Here is a 15959-nt window from a genome sequence, read left to right as displayed (position 1 = left end):
ACGAAGGAATTAGAGTAAGTTACCCATAGATTGAGATTTATATGGTTTAGTATTATTTTTCTAGGGAGGATTCGATAGTACAAGTAACGTACAACTTCCTTGTTTTTCCTAAAGGTTTTTTTTTTTGTAAATGCTTAGTTTATTTAAAGAACTACACGTTTATGAAATATTGAGTTCACTATAAAAATAAGATTGCTCTATAGAAACTCAATTTTTTTGAGAACTTTGAAATGAAGTATATTTATCTCAAGATGCATGTGATGTAATTTGAGCAAAAATTCTCCCTCTTGGCTTGTCCCCTTCCCCGTATCCACTCACGAAGTCTTTGTGACGCACATACTATTTTCCCCAATTATTTTTGTTTACAGATCAATGATAGCAATCAGTTCTTGAGTCACGGAGGTGTGATCCATTCTTTTTCTTTTGGTATGTGTCTAGTAGCCCACTTGATGCCTAGTAAGTCATGTTCCTGTCATGAAACCTAGGGGTTTGTGACCGACGCACGAGTTTAGTAACCGAAGCCCATGAGACCCGAGCGAACCTTAGGATTCATGTGTCTAATATTCAATCCGTGGTATCATAAGCAAAACACATAATCCATTTCATTTCATAAACTCATTAGTACAATATTCATAAAGCCACCCATAGGCCAATTATCGGGTTCGTATCATACAACCTTTTTGTACATAATATCTCATGGCACTCATTGCCTACAATGTCCAAAATACTTATTTTCTAAACTTTGAAATTTCAAAGGCAGAAGCTAGTATGGACCGGACTTAGCGGAGTGAACCATTGGGTGGAAAAACCTATCGGATGCCAAAATTTGTCCATCAAAACGACGATGCTAAGCCACGTATATATATATATATCACTTATTTGCACATGGTACAAAAAAAGAGGTGAGTCATCTAATACTCAGTGAAATGGGGATGCTAACGCAACATAATAAAGCATAGGTGAATATTCATAATATGGAGACACATTTATTATATAACATACGTTGTAATTTATGAAACATCTCCAAAATATAAGTGTAAGGATCATTCTAATACCCTAGTGCACATCACATTATGTTTGCCAAAATCACATCTCAATGGCGCACTTATATTCACGCTCTCTCAAATCTCTGTCTCCATAACAAAATGTATAAATTAATGTTTACCTTTTTAAAGCCGTCATCAAACTAGGCTCCTTAGGCACACTCTAATTGCCAAGCACAGCCTCAAACTCAATATATGATTTGCTTCCCTTGAATCTTTTCATCCAATGTAGACCACATTTTAGTTATACAATAACCACCACATTTCAGTTATATATATATATATATATATATGTATATATATATATCAATACTCACATATTCACATATTATTTCAGCATAATCAAACAAATCAATGAGTGGTCTTTCCCTGGACATAGTCAATCATGCATGGTGGCCAGTCGATAGAGAAACAAATCATGCCCAGTGCCAAAGCAACAAGAGAGAATCAAATCATGCCCAGCATCGAAGTAGTTGGCGAAGAATGCCATTATTGACCGGAGTAATCGCCTGATGGTCGACATCATTCGAAATAACCTCTCGTCGGCGGTATCACTCAGAGTAATCTCCTGACGAGCGATATCATGGCACTACAAGTGCGACTAAACCACAACCCTTGTTTACCACCATCCCTACATGCACCACATAGTCATAGGGTAATGGGACCCATTTACCTCAAGTCAAATCAATGTCTGGAATTCTATCCTCGAATGAAACATAATTCCACAATGAGACCATTATATCTCTATTCTTCCATATATCCACAACATAGTAACAATCACATTTATTGAGCTTTATTTGTCAAAAAGCTCATTAAGTTTTAAGTGCCTCAATAATTATGGCCCACTGGCAACATATACATCAATAATCTCATTTTAATTTAATCATGGCCTAATAGTCGCATAGACATGAATAATATCACATTAGATCGTGCATCAATATTCTATCAACAAATGGACAATCTAATCCTACATCGTGGTATCACCATCATACTGATTTAGTCACAAAATATTTAATGGCCATTAAAATCATACATCACATAGATGTCTAACAGCTCATGCTTCATAATGGCATTCACAAGCAAACACTTATACCAACATGTACATCAACAATAAACTAGCTTGGGCACACCCATCTAAGCAATCACATTCACATATGTACATACATAGTTCTCTAGCCTAGGCATGTTCAACTAGGCCTACATTCATAATATAGTACCAGTGTAGCACATTTTCCATGCATTATGCATTACATGCAGTTAACGAACCTACTCACAGTTACAAATTAGAGGTACTCCACAGCTAAACGTTGATTCTTAGCTTCTAACCGCATTTCAGATAACAAATGTGCCCAAATTGCTTAATCTTCCTTTAAGCACATTAAAATATCACAAAACTAGTTAAATTTTGGCTTTTGAAAAATGCCAACTTTTCCAAAAATAATCAAATCTTTAGAAACACAACGTATAAGCTCACATCCTTCAATAATTAGCTAAACATATACCTTAGAAGTTGGATTGTACAATTAGTTACCCTAAATCCTTAATCAAGGGGTGAATTTCTTCAAAGCTAGACCAAATCAGATCTAAGTTATTAACCGATTAAATTGAAAATCAATCGGTAAAAACACTTAATCTTACATCTAGAAGCACTTCCCAAGCTCTAAATTTACTCCAAACAACTCCAAGTGCTTTAAAAATTCATTCTTAGAAGTTAGGGTTTTAGGTTTTAGGTTTTAGAGAGAGAAAGTAAAAATCACAAATCAAGCTTTAAGAGTGGAATCTTCTTCCTTTAACACTTGGATGATTGGAGTTTAATGGGTTTGAAGGGTTTGAGAGTTGAGAGAAAATAGGTGGAGAATTCGGATGAAGGAAGAATATCGGAGAAAATCACGTTTTAGGGCTTTTAGCCCGTTTTAATCTAATTTAGCAATCTAGGATCGACAATGAAAGGTTTGTAGTTGATCTTGGACCAGAAAGTTTGTGTTTTAACCCTTTTCCCCTTCCCAAGATCGACTATAAAAGGTTTATAGTCAATCTTGGACTAAAATGTCCATTTTTAGTTGATTTTGCTTCACAAGATCAACTATGGAGGGTCTATAGTCAATTCTGGACCAGAATGTTCACATTTCTTTCATTTTTCCTTCCAAGGATTGACTATAGAGGGCTTATAGTCGATCTTGGGCCTAAATGCTTGACTTCCCCTGCTTTTTACTTCACAAGATCGACCCTTTAAGCATTAGGATCAACTTTTTAGGTCCTGATTCATAAAAATTGTTGCTTTTGAAGTCTAAACTCATTCTAAATCTCTTCTACAACCTCAAATCATTCATAAAATCTAATCCACACATACATACCCTCAATTATCATATCAAATACAATTCAAAACCTCAAACTATAGGGTTTATTCATCATTTCTCATATTTTTTTAAAAAAATTTGCCTAAGTGTAAACGTATACACTCTCCACACTTGACATACATAACATATCATTGATGTTCTCAAGGTGAAATATATATTTAATAGATCATTCTCAATTAACTTAATTTACCTTGAAATTAGAGGTGTTACAGTTTCGCTGACGAGTCGATCTTTACTTTATGTTTATGTTTATGGATATTAAACATGTTTATGATAATGTAGCCAATGTTTGGCATTTACTTTATGAATGTTATGGATAAATGTGCAAAGGTGGCTCGAGAGCCTAAATGGACACTTGAAGGTGTTGATAAATGACTATGGCATGATGTATGAGTTTTAACTTTGACTATTTTATTGAATGAATGCATTTACACTGTTTATGTTGTGAAGTTCTATAACTGTGTACTGTTGCCTAAGGATGCATGCGTGTGCTTGATTTTGTATTCCTTTATGTATGGTGATTATGGTTAATGGGCCAAGTTATGAATGAATGAATGTAAGGAGGCTTGTTTGGGCTTGGCGGGTTATATCTATCTGGGTCCATGCGCTGGTCATATCCTTCCACAAAATGGGATATGACATACACAATGTCACACATTCATGTTTCGTACTTCATATTAAGTTCTTCATCTAATGGATTTATTGGTAGGCATCTATTCATTCATGAATAATCCTTAATGGTGGAGACTTACTCGTCCACTATCACATTCTATAATAGTGGGCACTTTGGCAACCATTTTCACACATATTGAGTGAGCATCAAATCAACCACCTAGGTATTTATATAACCATGCACCAATCGTGCTTCATACATCCCTTCAAAAAGGTTTTAAATAAAAACATTTGAAAAGGCTTGTACCCCTTTGTTGAAAACTAATATGTAGTAGAGATATTTACTTATGTAGTAGATTGAAAATTTCATTGAAAACATTTATTTTCATACAATTTGATTTATCGAAAATCAATATAGCACTTAAATCATGCAAGGCAATTAAGTCAATAAATCATGCTCAACTTTACCGTAAAAAATACATTAAAGAGGTGTACCCACTCACCTTGACAAGAAGTAATTTCCTTTAAGCTTGAAGTCATCCAACCATGCTCGTTCTACTATCTCAAGCTCTAATAATCACCCTACACAATAATTCCTATATTAAGTATCCTAGTTTCTAACAAAACCCATTTTCAAAACTAGTTGAATTTTTGAATATTTTCCATTTAACCTTCAATAAATTTCTAAACTTCAAACCCAACCCATATTATGAATCTTAAGTATGCTTACTTTCACAACCTCCTTGGAGAGCAAAACCCAAAAAATCGTTATCTCAAAAAATGGATTAAATGAGTTGAAATTTGTAAAATCCTAGAGTTAGGTCATAACCATAAGCTTTGAAGTCAAAAATGCAAAATGTTACCTTAAAATCGAGCTTGACAATTGAATCCTTGCCAAATGGGGTCTTGAAGGTTTGATGGATGGTTTAGAGGCTGTTGGGGACGAATTGGAGGCTAGAAGAGTGAAAAATGAAGTCTAGGGCTCAAGCTACGTTTTATATTTTTTTTACATTAGAGCCTCAGGGTCAACCTTTTAAACATTTGAGGTTGATCCTTAGGCTTATATTATTCTACCTAAGGTGGCTAGGATCAACCTTTTGACCTTAAAGGGTCGATCCTACCATATTCCAGTAGCTAATTTTTGGATCCCATGTCATAGGGATCGACTTTTAGCCATTGGAGGTCAATCCTTATGTCTCCAAAATTTTCTAAGTGTTTCATCTTGTAAAGATTGCCCTTCCCTGGCTTAGGGGTAGATCCTAAACACTTCTAGTAGTCTCTTCAAGACTTTACCTTGTAGTGATTGACCTCCTATTTCCTTAAGGTCGATTCTAGCCATTTCTAGAAGTTAATTCAAGAGGTTGTGTTGCAGGGATCAACCTTTCTCCCTTAGGGGTCGATCTTAAACCAATCCAATAGTTAACTGAAGCTAAATTACCTTCAAGGATTGACCTTCTTTGCTTAAGGATCGACCTTTCATGTCTTATCTTGTAAAAACACTTTCTTTTTGTTTTCTTTTTTAATCATTCTTTCAACCATCAATCATCCATTAATGCAACACTGCATTATGAAGAAATTTAACATTCAAATGGCTAGAAAACTCATTCAATAATCATCATTAATATATTTCATAAAAACTCAAAAATTCAACATGTTTCATAAAAAAGAAAAATTGAGGTTTCACATTGAATTTATGAAAAATATTTAAACAATAAAAAAAATTATAAAATTCATTTGAAAGTATATTTTAATGTATGAAAGCAATATGTATTTATCTTACCTATACCATGATTAAATATGTGTTTATTTTTTATTGCATTAGAGCATTATAACAAAGAATAGCATTTAATACATTTACAATGCAGAGCAGCATTGATTATTTACACACATAAGCATTAAATATGTATTGTAGTGTACGACAAGAACAATCATCAATAGGATAAGTTTAAGATGGAGCTACAAAAACACGCTCCATATAAATTTAAATACAGGTGCAAAATTATAAATTGTTGGCCATATGTCAAATTTAAGGTTGTTCTAACAATTTGTTAAAGGTACTTGTATCATTAGGTGTCAAAATTAGATTGCCTAAAAAATTAAAAAAATATGGCAGTAAGTTGTTTTTTACAAAATGTCATTTTTGCTTCATTCTCTTTTTCATTTTTACCATAAATACTATAATACAATTGAGCTACAAAAAAAAAAGGCTCTAACTATGATAAAAATTACCTGATCCTTTTTCCATAAAGGTTTCTTTTGGCGTTTGTGCTTGTGCCAGTTTTTGTAGATTATTGTTAACATAGGATGAAAAAATGTGTTTAGTTTATTGGCTGTCATTATGTTTTAAGTTCAATAAAAAGTATGTTCAATAGCTTAATTTATATACTTGGTTTTGATTTTCTTTCCTGGTGACTCTTTTGGGAATTGTTCTTCTAAGACTTGTGCATTTGTTGAAAATGGTGGCACTTCCATTTGGGACTGTTTCATGGTGAGTAATGGGGTTTTAGAGACTGTGGGATGTTGGACTTTTGAACTTGTAGCTTCCTCATATTTGGAACTTTCAGACATGGTTTGTTTGATACTATTACAATTAAAAACCTTGAATATTGTCAATCGCCAATGAATGGTTTTTCTTGTTAGTCCAACCTTTAATGTTCTTTTTGCGTTTGTCAATGCTTTAAAGGGAGCTAGAAAAGTCATTTTATCTATATTTCTAATTGCAACTAGCTTAGCAATAGTTGTTCTAATCAACTTTTCTACTTGTTGACCAAATGGGATCAGTTGAATTCTATATTGTTAGCTCCAAAATCATTTTTTAGGAAATACACTAAATTTCTATTACTGTTACGTTCTACAATGATATACTTTTTGGGTAAATTTGATGAGAAATAAATTTTAGTATCCTTACATTAAAACTAGTGCTTTTTCATCATGCACTAGACACCAAAATTTGCCAATATAGAATCACAAACTTGCTGCACATTGGTTGCTTGCATTATAGTAGCATCCATTTGGTGCTTCTACGTTGACAATGGTTACTTTTACCTCACATTTAGTATCCTGTCAAGTAGTAGAAAGAAAATTGTGTCGATGCTATCATCAATTTTATTGCTCATTTGTCAAAAATATTTCAATAGAATTTGTTATGAATATTATAAAGGTATAAAGGCAAAGTTTTACCATAGTTTTTCTTGGCTCTATTGCTAGCAAATTTGTCAATATCACCTTTGAGATTGTGGTTGGTTCATTATGTTGTAATTGGCTTTCTTCTTCCAATGGTTGGAATTGTGGTTATATTGGCTCTTGTTGGTACCTAATAGTTGGTTTTATGTTGCAGATAATTATATTCCTTTCAAGGTACCTTTTAATTGCAAAATTTTGAAAGATTCTTGAAGAATAAATGGTAATTCAAATTGGTCGAGAATTCCAACAATTGGTGTGGTGGCAAATTTACTACAATTCACTAGTAAAGTAGAATCAAATATATCCTAAGCACAGAGTAAGGAATGTCTTTTACTTTTGATTCTTTTATATTGATGCGATTATTAATTGATTTGCATAATGTATGATTGATAATTTCCACTTGTGTAAATTGGATAAATTGCTTCCATGGCTAGAAAATTTTGAAATCCATAGGTTACACAATTACAAGCATACATTATAATCCAATTCCAACTAAAAAGCAAGGTAATGATCAAATGAAGACACTAGGTAAAAGTCAAACCTTTTTCAAAATGGATTTCCTACTTGTGTTAAAATCAAGGTAAGTGATTTTTCTAAAATTGAATTTTAACAATATATCATAAAGCATAAAAGTAAATCAAGACACAAGCATTTTATAGTGATTTGGCTTTCTCAAATGCATACATCCACTCCCTTGGCATCCAAGGAATTTCCAATCCACTAAAAAAGATTCTTACTTTTTAATGGGATGAAGCGATAACCCTCACAATGGTTTTTCCTTAGCATCAAGTGATAACCCATTGTTTTTAACTGACTCAATCACAAACCCATACAATGGCTTTTTCTGAGATCAACCATAACCCTTACAATGGCTTTTTCATGAGATCAAGCAATAACCCATGGTTTTTAACGGATTCAACCACAAACCCATGGTTTTTAGCAGGGATCAACCACAAACCCACACTAACTCTTCAAGGATGAGTTAGAACCTTTACAAGGAATAGCAAGTGTGCCTTTAGGAGGTGAATTTTGCTAGTTTAGTACAATGGAGGAAAAATGCCTAATGTTGGATATGAAGATAGAATATAAAGATGAGAGTGAAAGCACAAAGAAATATTAGCTCAAGAAGGCTTGGTTTCACTCATTTTTTTTCAAGACTTTGATCCTCAAGAATTTGGCCTTTTTTTTTCTTCTTCTTTAGCTTGAAATGCTTCTAAATGGTCTTTTTTACAGTTAAAATAGTCTTTGTGTCGTTGGAGGTGATTAAAGCAAGAAACTAGTCATTTTTTTTTGAATTTTGTGTATAACGGTCATTTATGGTCATGTATAAAAGTTTTCTAGTCGATCCACTTCCAGAAAGCTTATATTTTTGAAGTCTGGCTTGGTGTAGTTGACAACCTCTCCTTTAAGGTCGACTATAGTTTCATAAAAGCTTGGATTTCAAGTGCTCATTGCCTTAAGGGCTCAATTACAGAGCTTATAGGGTTAATGATGGATATCTCTTTTTAAGTTTCCTTGTCCATTCTTACCCATTCTTCCATAGGATAAACTTGCCTTGTTTTAGGATCGATTAGAGCTTTGTTTCTTCAAGATTCCTTGACATTTTAACATGTAATTTCAGCTATATCTTCTTTATGATCAAATGTTGAGTTGAGGATAAACTTCATGGTTTGAAAGCAACCTTGGTGTTGTGAAGATCAAATATTGAGTGACAATTGAGTTTCTTGACTTGAAGCAAGCTTGGTGAAGTATAGATTGAAGATCTTTGAATGCTTTGGGATAAACTCCACTACTTGTGAACTTATCTTGTAACTTTAACATCTCAAAGATGACTATTAGAGAGATCATAAATAGAACTCTTTCAAGCAAATTTAACACTCATACAATTAAGTCATTTAAGCTTATAGACATTTGTAAATCAAGTGTGTAAAGGTTCAATAGCTTTAAGAATTCACACAACTAAATCAATCAAGCTGATAATCATTTAAGAACAAGTGTATGAGAATAAAAATCATTTCAAAGACTTGTCAAGAATCACTCCAATAATATTCATTTTGTTATAATCAAAACTATGATTATTTTAAAGCTAACAATTTGTATAGAGGTGACCAAATAATAATTGACTAAAAAGATTAAGTTAAATCATTCAAACAAAACAACACATTTAAAAAATAGAAGAAAGGCCAATAAATTATTTAAAGTTGTTGCTCATAAAATATATTCCATTGCAAACGCTTGAATAATTTACAAACACAACTTAGTAACACTGAACAATAATTAGAACCAAGTCATGAATATTTGAATGATAAATCTGAGTTAGTTCTTATTATTTTAGTATCCTGTTTTATTGCTACTGTTGTGCAAAGGTGCTCAAACATTTTCTTTTTCTAGTTTGAATAATAAAGTTATGTTAGGTGATTTTATCTTACCATCCTTTTTTATTCATAGAGTTACCACAACATTTTAATTTTAATATCCTATTTTATTCCTATACTTCATGCATAGAATACAACTAACCCAAATGTCATACCATACAAACTTAAAAGAAAAACACAACTAACCCAACTAAGAAATATGAACATATAAAAATTTAACATCCAAAACTAATTCAAATTTATTATTCAAACTAGAAAAGGAAAACATTTATTACTTTTTGAGTAACTACAAGAATATAATGGAATATTAAAACAAAAACTGATTTTACCTTCAAACGTTGATGTATAGAATACAACTAACTCACATTTCATATCATACAAACGGAAAAGAAAAACACAATGAAACTAACATTAAACATCCAGAAATTTAAGAGCATATAACATGAAAAGTTCAAATTTGTGTAAAAATGAACGAAATCATTTTCAAACTTTAACAATTATTCTAAAAAAAAAAAAACAATTGCAAATACTTAGAAAAAGAGATGGACCATAACTTGTGATCATAAATCAAACTACCTAATCAACTAAGTGTATTTATACGTTAATTTACTCAAGGTTTACCTAAATATCTTTTGTCAAGTTTTAACTTAGGTATCAAATTCAATCTAATTGGTGACCAATTAACTAGAGGTAGGAATAGAATAAAATAAACAACTTAAAATCATCAAATATAAGCAAAAGAGAGATAAATAATTCAAACTACGTATTGAGTTCAATCATAATTTTAGATAAATAATTTAATTCCCTATCAAGTCACACATCATCATCAAATTAGGATTAATCATCAAACCACAACCAAGAAAATAAAAGAATAACAAAAAGATAATAGAAACCCAAAAGTTACAATCTTGATCTCCAAATCTTCTTAGACCCTTGATTTCTTTTCAACTTCAATAAGACTTTTTCAATAATATTTGTGGTTTGAATCTCAACTCTCGATCTGGTGTTTTATGTCTCTAAAAGTCTTCCGAAAGATTGTTTTTATAAGACTTTGAAGTTGGGTCAAGTTAGGTGAAGAGAGAAGTCAATTCTAATCAGGATTTCCTCATCAGATTACATGAGTTGCAGCCTATCTCCATGACTGCTGCAATGTGTCAAATTCAACAAAGTTTTGGACCACTTTCTCGGTTGAACTGGGCAAAGTAGTAAACATGTAAATTGTAGCTTTTCTCTTAGCTTTCCAATGATCCAATAATCACCTCATTTAGAGTTTCGTAAAGAGAGCTATGGTCGAAATATCAAAACACATGCAATGGAAGTTTACACCTCAAAATTTATCTCTTATTCCAATTAAAAGTTTTTCTTCAATAAACACTTATAAAAGTACAAATAAATCAATAATAACTTATCTTAAGCACATTAACACCAATTTAAACACAAATTTAACTAAGATTAGATTGACTCACTAAATTAACTAACTTAAAATAAATAGATAAAACCTAATTAATTTTTATGCATTACTTCGAAAATTAAACCAAATTATTATCGAAATTAAGACCAAATAACTCTATATCATAAAGTTATCAGCTGACCCCTTCTTGTCAACCATTTGTTCCTTTATCCCTTCTGCCATCTCCTTTCTTTTTCCCTCTATAAAAAACAATTGCCTATCCCATTCTCTCTGCAAAGTTTGATACCTCTCATAACACTCTTTCTGCAAAAATCGACTACTCCTCTCCCATTCCCTTTTAATGCTTCACTTTTTTTTTAAGGGGGGTTTTTATCTAATGATCAGTTTGGTTACCATAACCCCCAAAAAGGATAATGTTAAGGGAGTCAAAATGATGGCCTTGTTACCCACCCACATGTCCTAAAAATAAAAAGATACATAGCAAGGGAGCGTAAACAGTAAAGGGAAAATGACATCATTTTCGTTCCCATATGAAAAAAAAATCTTAAACGATACCTTTTTGACATTAACAGTAAAAAAAATTAAGACCCTTCCATTGAATGGCACTTGTCATTTATTTAGGTGAGTAGTCAAAACGATATCGTTTTGATCATTTTGACCCAATTAGGCAAAAAAACAAAGTCAAACCTTTCAAAAGTAACCAGTCAAAATGACATCGTTTTGACCTGATAAGGCAAAAAAAAGGTTAGACCCTTGGGTGGCCAATTGAAGTCCAATTGAAATAATAGCAAAAGAAGCTACTTTTAAATATAATATAAAGGTAAGTAGTCAAAACAACATTGTTTTGACCTAATTCAGTAAAAAAAAAGTTAGACCCTTCAATTGAATAGCCCTTGTCATTCAATTGGGTGACTAATTGAAGTATAATTGATATAGTAGCAAAAGATGCTACTTTATTATATAGTATAGATATATATACATTGAGATACGTTTAGTGGCATTGCAATCTGTTATTTAAATTTTGTCTTTTATTTATGAGACCTGCTTGGGTCAAGTAGGCCCTTTTCATTCACCAATCATGTCTCCAAAATAAAAATGTGATAGATACCTTAACTGGAAGTATGGGTGATTATTTATATTACTAGAGTATGCCCGCGTGTTGCATTCGTGAATATAGACAAAACAATATTTATTGAGCTATATTTACATTCCAATAATCATATGGTACTGTATTTGTAAACAATCTAAGTATTAAAAAATAAACACCATGTTAAAAAGATTTATAGAAACCACTATAACCTATAAAGTAGTAGAAAAAATTGATAAAGTTGAGACGTTGAGACCAATTAACAACTGAAAAGCATGGAACAACATTATAATACTTTTAAAAACTTATCAAATCCAAACAAGAGAAAAGGAAAAGCAGAAAACTTAGAACCATAAAAACTTAAAAGCCAGTTGTCCTTCATTCTTGCAATACTATTTTGAGAATCAAATAAAAAGCTTGTAAACAAAAATAAAAGATCACAATAAAATAAATAATAAATACAATCAACCAATAATAAAAAAAGTAAAAGCAACAATATCAAATATTACTCAATAGTAAGTTAAATGAAAATATTAACAATGTATCTAAAGGTTGATATAAAAGATAAGGCAAGTTGAAATACAACAGAGATCTCTCGAGGACCATATTTTTATGTAATCGAACTACAAGAAATATCTAAACAACTCCTGCTAAACTTACCTTGATTGGCAAACATTTTCTCTCAAGGCCACCTTCTGTCTTCAAGAAACCTTTTACTTCTTGTTATTGCTTCCTTGAGGTAAAAAATGTGTGAACTTGTTACCTCATTGTTACCGCTTTGAAAGAACACCACTCTTGGCTCATTTTCAATGCTTAAGGTATTGTTGCATGGTGGAGTTGATCCCCAAGGTTGATATCTATTGACAGAAAGGAAGAAAAATTAAGTTCTAAGACATTGAAATAGTTATTGACTATAAAAAATTTGAAGGGACTTTGGGGATTGATCATATTTTGGCTTGAGTAGTACTAGTGGAGATGGCAAAGAGCTTGCATTGTCGATACTAAAATGCCCACCAAGACTGAATCTCTAGTATGTCCCAAGGATATCTTCTCTTCCTCACTTCATTCTACTTGTTTGAGAAACAACTGCAATAAACATGCAATTTTTTTTGTTCATTGATCAAAACTAAGGCAACGGTAGAAACAATTGCAATAAACATTCAATTTAATCCTATATGATTTTTATGAAGATTAAAAGGATATATTTTATTATATTTTATACATATAGTTTTAAAACCTTTTTAGTAATTGATATTATACGATTTTTAATACCAAAATATGAAAAACCTTTGGAAAATAAATTTAAAAATATTTAAAAAGGAATATTTGATCTTCGAAAAAAAAAGACATAATTTTAAGTTATCCCAAAAAAATAGGCAAAGAAAATGTGATGTAAGTAGTATATTTTAATTATAGTAAATTTTTAATCAAACATGATTTTATTTTATTTTTAACTTTTAGTAATTTTTTAGAAAACAAATAAATAAATAAAATGTCACGACCCAAAACTCCCATCGAGCCAGTGACAACCGCCGCGATGTCCCAATAGACATTCATTACCCGGAATGCCAATCGAAACCTCGCAAGGCTTAACATAAGTTTTTTTCGCTTCCCCTGTGAGTATTAGTTACTAAAATCATATTTTAAAGTGATATGAACCAATTTCAATTCAAGAACAATCAAAGAGAAATTTCAACTACACAGGGGTATTTTGGTCATTTTTTCTCGAAAATCTCGAAACCAACTAAAAATGTAGCATGCGTGTGGAAAACACATATTTCATAATCAAAAATAAGTTTAGATGTCTAAAACATTCATTTAAAGTGAAAATATAACTATTTAAATATAATAAAATATTTTATTTTCTTATAAAACAATATTTATAGAGTTACCGGTAAATAATTTTTGTAGCGTAAAAGCTAAATAAATTCATACATACTGTAATACAAATAACCAAAGCATAAAATTTAATTTACAATGACACATGAGCCCACGAACGACCAAAAGTATCAAAAGCGGTAAACCTACAATTTTTGAGGATGCAAGTCCAACTGTAGCCTTTAACGAAATGAGCTATCTACCGACTATCCTGAGCCTGAAAGAGGTGAAAAGGAGGGTGGTGAGATTATATAATCCCAGTGAGTAAACAAATATCATATAAAATATCTAAAACTAAGTAAATGAAGACAGATTAAAATAGATCATCATATTGAAATTCATCACCTTTCAACTCATTTCAACCAAATAAAATCAATTCATATAAATTGAGTAATCAACATGGCTTATGAATTTCTTAAAACTTTAGCTCATGCCAAAATCATTCTTATACTCAGTTATCCGAGATACCTTGGCTTGGGGCTATTCCAAACGAGCTCGCCAAGGCTGTTAAAAAGTCACGTACGCATAAATCATGTTTTTATTTTGAAAACATAGTCGTTCCTTGGCGTTGGCTGAGTTCACCCTCATGTGGTGGTTTAGCATGAAGTGAACTCTAAAGTTGTACCTTGGGAGTTACCCTACATGCCTCTCCGACCAAGGTAAGAATATAACGGGGTTACCGTGCCCCTCTAATAGGCTGATCCATGAAACCCGCCCACTGCAGCAAGCTAAACCCACCATACGATAAAATTTGCAATAGCATGACATGGCAATTATATAACAGTCCAGCCTTTCAAGGCTAAATACACAGTTCATATATTTCAACACAAATACCAATTCAGCCATTCATGCAAATATTGTCATAAGCCATTCGATTCAAACCATGAATTTACAACACATGAAAACAGTCTCAAATTACTCTATTTTCAAACCATCATTTCATTTCAAGACAATGTTATAAAATCATTTCATTAAATCACATTTGAATTACAAAACACAAGGATTTACCATTTAACTCATTTTTCATAAAATCACAAAATCGAATAAAAACCACTTTAGATAAGTAAGATGATAGTAAGGTTACTCACTGTAATGGGAATCGAATTTCGAGTACTCCGATTCTTGATCCTCGGGTGCTATCTTGTCATGACCCGGAACTGCCTTCGAGTCCGTGACAACCGTCGCGATTTCCCGATAAGCACTCATCTTCCAAGTACCCTATCGAGACCTTGCAAGGCTTTCTATCAGTTCCTCACCTACCCTATGATTTACTGTTACAAAAATCATGTTTTAAAACAATATAGATAATTTTTTTCGTCCAAAAACAATAAAATTTTAATTTTTGCCTCATAGGGGCATTTTTGTCATTTTCGTCAAAAATTTCGAGACAGGTTAAAAATGTAATAATTAGGTGAAAAACGCATATTTCATACTTAGAAATAAGTTTTTATCTAAAACGTTCATTTAAAAGCAAATTGTTGACAATTAGTACTATTCAAAAATAATAAATAAAATATTCTATTTTCTCATAAAATAAATTTCTATAGAAATATTCGTAAATAATTTTTTCGCACATGAAAGTAAAGTAAAAATTGTATGAATAGAAATACAGATAACCATAATATAAGATTTGATTTGCAATGACATGTGGGCCTCAATTGACCAAGAAGATGTAAGACTGTGAACTCTTACTTTCTATAATACAGTTCCGAGCTTAGTTCTCGTCTTACTCGACTATCTACAAATTGTCCTGAGCTTGAAAAATGTATAGGAATAAGGGGTGAGATTTTGTAATCCCAGTGAGAAAACAGATACCATCTAAAGTATCTAAAACCGAGTAAATGGAGACAATAAAATATCCCATCCCAATATGCATTTCATAACTTAGAAATTTATTTCATCCCATGAAAACAATTATAATTCAATTAAAATAATTTTCAAGGCTTATGTTTCTCATAAAATTTGGCTCATGCCAAAACTCATCCTCGGGGATACTTGATCGTCATCAAAGCA

At 31.8% G+C, this 15959-nt stretch overlaps 1 long non-coding RNA gene across 1 annotated transcript; it reads right to left on the bottom strand.

Annotated features, from left to right (window-relative positions):
• Window positions 1–12766: 12766 nt before the first annotated feature.
• On the bottom strand, window positions 12767–15701 carry LOC148762034 (uncharacterized). The gene is made up of 5 exons (XR_016027240.1): window positions 15639–15701; window positions 15035–15217; window positions 14097–14163; window positions 13036–13154; window positions 12767–12925 (listed from the first exon to the last, which is right to left on the bottom strand). It is a non-coding gene; the product is annotated as an uncharacterized LOC148762034 (long non-coding RNA).
• Between the last annotated feature and the right edge of the window lie 258 nt (window positions 15702–15959).

The sequence above is a fragment of the Theobroma cacao genome, chromosome 6 (assembly GCF_053813885.1).
Source record: "Theobroma cacao isolate CCN51 chromosome 6, ASM5381388v1, whole genome shotgun sequence".
In the NCBI taxonomy this organism is placed as follows: domain Eukaryota; kingdom Viridiplantae; phylum Streptophyta; class Magnoliopsida; order Malvales; family Malvaceae; genus Theobroma; species Theobroma cacao.
This window is presented reverse-complemented; position numbering and strand designations above follow the sequence as displayed.